This window comes from Penaeus vannamei, chromosome 15 (genome assembly GCF_042767895.1).
Source record: "Penaeus vannamei isolate JL-2024 chromosome 15, ASM4276789v1, whole genome shotgun sequence".
Taxonomy (NCBI): domain Eukaryota; kingdom Metazoa; phylum Arthropoda; class Malacostraca; order Decapoda; family Penaeidae; genus Penaeus; species Penaeus vannamei.
In genome coordinates, this window is record NC_091563.1 from 18,921,199 (window position 1) to 18,926,198 (window position 5,000).

General features: G+C 33.8%; 1 protein-coding gene across 1 annotated transcript in view; it reads right to left on the bottom strand.

The window, feature by feature from the left end:
* Nucleotides 1-1,069: 1,069 nt before the first annotated feature.
* Nucleotides 1,070-5,000, bottom strand: part of LOC113809244 (disks large 1 tumor suppressor protein-like) — a gene marked incomplete in the record, with an annotated part of 35,454 nt that continues 31,523 nt past the window's right edge. The window contains 1 exon segment of the mRNA XM_070130513.1: nucleotides 1,070-5,000. This exon segment is cut by the window's right edge and continues 219 nt beyond it.

The following is a 5,000-nucleotide window of genomic DNA, read 5'->3' on the forward strand; positions in this document are numbered from 1 at the left end:
CAAATTTCATTTTAAAATTTCAGCACACTGATTTGTCACTAGATGTGTCACAGGCCGTATCTATTCTTTACTTTTGTACAGATTTTAATGTCAATATAAAATGATCGATGTTTATATCAAAACTGACAAATCTCCAAAGTCGGAACGTCAACAGCTCAGCAAACAATTGTCACCATAAAAATGATGGCTTGGTTCTTTTCTCTCTCCCCTTGAACCCATCAATGCCGGCTACATGCGTTATCCAGTTTTGTTATAAATATTTGTTTGCAGAGGCAGAGATGTCATATTTTCCCTAAACGTTTAAGCACCAAAAAGTCCAAAAAGTATCCGGTCCACTTTCACTTACCAGTTTACCCCATTTTTTAAATATCACAATAAATCACAATAATTATACTTATCATTAGTTACCATTATATTATTATTGTTGTAATTGTCATGACTTGATTAATTATAATAGTAATCAAACTGAAGATTTTCTGGGAACGGGGTAAATAGCAAGTATTACTTAGTAATTTTCCTTTGCGACTCAGCTCTTCTGGAGCAATGCGTGTAAAATCAATAAAACAAAACCAGTCAACAGAGCATACCTGTATGTTTTCACCGGCCACAGATTAAGACGGGCAAATTACGACTCTTTATACAGCCCTTAATTTGCTATCAAGTTTTAAATTCTTTCTCACATTTGTGTACTTCTCCTGAACTGATCTTTTGTCTTTTCACATGCTGTCTGTTTCCTATTAATGAGCAAGTAGATTACCTGATGCTTATTTACTTCCTTCTCAGTGCTAAAGATCTACGAAGTGTACAAAGTGTTGATTCTGATTTTCTGTATTATATACATATGAACACCTTTTTTATAAAGCATAAGTTTGAGATGTAAATAATATTTATTTTTCTAGCATCTAGTGCAAGGAATAAAATTACCTTTGAAACTGTCTTTGCTTTACATCCTCCATAACTAACAAGCACTAAATGTGATGATTTACGGAATACCAATCTGTTTCCATATTTTTCCTAAATTAAGCTTACAACTATTATTTTTTGAAGTTCGGGGTTAAATAAAAGATGCTTTACTTTGAGATAATGTTGTATTTACAGTACAGGGGATGGAGGGGGGGAAGAGGGAAGGTAGTCAGAGGATGCACTAGGCACTCCACTGAAGCTGCGAATGTTTAAGGTTGTTTGCTGAGGACTTGTTGTAGCCATGGCGCCAATGTGAAGATCAAGAGTGAAACATAATGAAAATGACCCCTTATTTGTGAATGCAGATAGGAGTAGAGCATACAAGTAAATAAATAGTATTAAGTTAAACGCTGATTTGGGTTAATTTCAGAATTCTTAGACTTCTCCCAAGATCTCTTCATTTCAACCAAATGCACAAAACCTGCATGAGGTCTAAGAAAAATCAGTATTTCCTTTTATCTCTATTTGCTTATTGCCTTAAAAGCAGTGTGGAATGATTATGAAGGAAGAATTTCCTGGTTTTTAAGAAGTTAATGTACCGGCTAACCATTAATTAAAAACAAAACTAATAACAAAAAAATAAAACGTATATTGCTTCTGATATCACTGAGTAAACAATATGTACCCACAGCAACTAAAAACTTGTGTTCTCTATAAGGCTAAGTTCATTTTCTCATAAAACTGTTACATGTATGCACACACAAATTTTCTGATTACCATTTTGTACCAGTTGTTAGTGAACTTCAGAAACAGCACCTTTTGGAATGATCAGCAAGGTGCTTCTCCCTTTCATTTTTTTTAAATCTGAGCTCTCAGGAAGGACTATTTATTCTCTTGTAATGTACTGGTCACATATAAAATAAAGTTCCTCACACTGCCCTAATTATACTGAACTAAATGAAATCAATACTATTGCATAGAATAACATGAAATAGCTTAATTTTCAAATGTCCCCCACTTAAATTTTCATTACACTGACTATGGAGACCATACAAATTTCAATAGAAAGTCTTGTTACTTTTCATTCATTTACATTACCAACTAACTGTGAGAATCAAGCTAAAAGGGTAAATAGCATAAGTCTCTCTTAGACATCTTGACAACCCTTGTATGATGATTTGGAGTAATGCTAATAGCAATATATTCAGGAAATTACAAGATATGAGAAGGAGCTTGTGGAGCACTGTTTTAATAGAATCATGAATAATAAATTAATATACTGTACAGTGCACATATCCTGTGCTAAAACTGAATGCACTAAATTAAAAAGCAAAATTAAAACTGAAAACAGAAGCTCCCACTGCAGTAAGCTACATATTTACAGACATCAACTTACATACAATCAATGCAGAGTTGAAGATGAGATGAGTAATTAAAATAAAACTATAAAAGTACAATGGCACCATGACTAAAACAAAGGAAAGTACTTCTTAGATCAGAGGTATTACAGATAAATAGGTCATTGACAAAATATGTTAACAATAATTTGTAAAACTCACACTTGTAACAACGACATGATAACCGTTCTTTCTCTTGTCCTAGGATTCAGTGCTTTTTCGAACCGTTTCAAATCGCAACAGCAATATCTATTCACATATCTTACACCCTAACCACTCACCATAAATATAATGCTTAGTCCTCAATACATTAAGTAGGTCATTACTCTAAAATATCTGCTACATTTTTATCTGCCAGAGAATATATATTGCATGACTCCAGCATTTTAAGAAGTTTTGATTACATGACATTAACTTTATATCAAGGTATTCAAAGCCATCTTAAGTAACTTGAACTGAAGTCAGAACATTATATCTTCAGTGAATGGGGTGTATATATATATATTTATTTTCTTCATATACTGACATCATCAGCCTTACAAAAGTGCCTCAAATAAAAAATAATTTTCCTACTCTTAAATAAGAAAATTAATCTTCACTTAAGACTATGTAAGGCTCAAGATAACTAATATTGCTGCTTTCAATACAACAATACTACATTGGGGCCAATACACTAACTCTGAAGTAATCAGAGATCACTGGCTGTTGTCTGTATCTATTATTCAAGTCATGACCAAGACTGTATCTTGCTTTTTATGTGTATCAACTTGTCCTAAGGTTTCTAAAGGGTCATCAGTCAACAATGTTGCCTATGGCTGAGACACAGGGAGGACATAACCTTAAAAACCTATCAACATTTCATCCATACTATGATACCATAAACAGTTCATGTAACAAAAAGTGACCAGACATTCATCTCTTCAACTGAAATCATGAACACATTATACATCATTCAGTGGGACAGTAGTTAAGTGGTTGTTCGCCAGTTTGAGGATTCTCTGTAAGGCTCATATTCTTGTAACTTTACCTGTGGAGAACATAAGTTAAAAACCCTTAAACTGGTGAAGTCCAAAGCAAGCTAACTCTGCCACTCATTTACGAACAACCAGGGAAGGATCATAGAGATAAGACTATGCCCATGTACACAAATGATACAACTGACTCATGTTCTTTTTGCTTAACTTTGATAAATTTTACTACTACATCCTTTGCACAATATTATCCATCTAAGATATCAAGAACCTAAGAATTCTATCATTCTTGGACATGGCCTAAAGCACTAGTTCTAAACAAAGTATGAGATTACAGCATCAACATTTGTGACATAATCAGCAAATTTCAACCATAAATAGCATTCTCTTAGGGCCCACTTATGATCATATTTAAGACAGATTATGAACCCTACTTAAGAATTCTGTTAGGGAGGAAATAGCTGGGTCTGTCACTTTAACGACTTTGGTTTCTCATTCGTGCCTCAGCATCAGCTTCTGAGGCTTAGCTCAAGCAATATCTGAAGGAGGAAGTCTTCTCCTGAGAGTTCATTATCAAATAAATCATATGGTTCTATGCACCATCAATCAATCGGCACTTTTAGACATATCCTCTATAGTAACGATAATAATCCTTTCAATTAAGTCCACATGGCAAGGCTGGAATACTACTTTCCATATACACAAACCAACATACTGATCAGACATCAACTACTGGTGTTCATCATAAGAGAATAAAGTATTGTCAATTTGTCATTACCAATGTGAACTTTCACAAGGGAATATATTTATGTAATTCATCACTTGCAATTCATATCAGAAATGCAATGCTGGATTTCTCAAGTTCCATGAGATTGCTGATAATATTAGGCTCTTACTGGTATATTTCTTGGGAAAACATTCATATCTTATTAAAAACATACTAAAAGGTTGAAAATTACTAATCTAAATCAGCACAGTCTAACATGTATTCAGAAAATAACATTGAACACTTCCTCCTGTGTATCTATAACAACATCTACTGAATGGATTCTTACAAATGTTTGCAGAATAACTGATGGAAATATGAAATCATTGTGGGAAAATTGGAAATTCTAAAGCAAAGAAACCTAGACATCTCTCATCCTCCTTTTCCCCAGACATTGCATACCTAATATAAACTGTTGATACACTTTCTCTTTTGTACAAGGTCAATGATGAAGGTCCTTATCAGCTGATATCACTCCTGAGTCAAATGGGCTTAGATAAGGAAATTATCTGATAACACTTTAAAAATCATTGTATATATGAACCAGCAATTCAGCCTGGGACCGGATAACAGCTGATCACCCAACCAGTACTGGCTGATACATGTTCTCCTCTCCATGCTGTAGTAAAGGCATAAAACTTTGTTATAATACAATTAAAAGTTTCTAAAGTACGTTTCACCACGTGAGATATATGAGCATAATATCTCTTGAATAATATCTTCAAAAATCCAGAAGTTCACTGAGAGTTAAATAGGCAATCAGCCCATAATTGGGAAAGTCATCAGCCCACTTAGGAGGCCTTCCCATCTTTTTCATGGTATATAATTTGTGGGAGATATGATTTACTTGGATATACCAAGCTTTAGGGACTGAATTAGCAACATCTTTTTCAAGCTTCAGTAATAGTTCTGATAATGGAAATAACACCTGTCCATCATGCAACAAATTATTCTAGCATCATA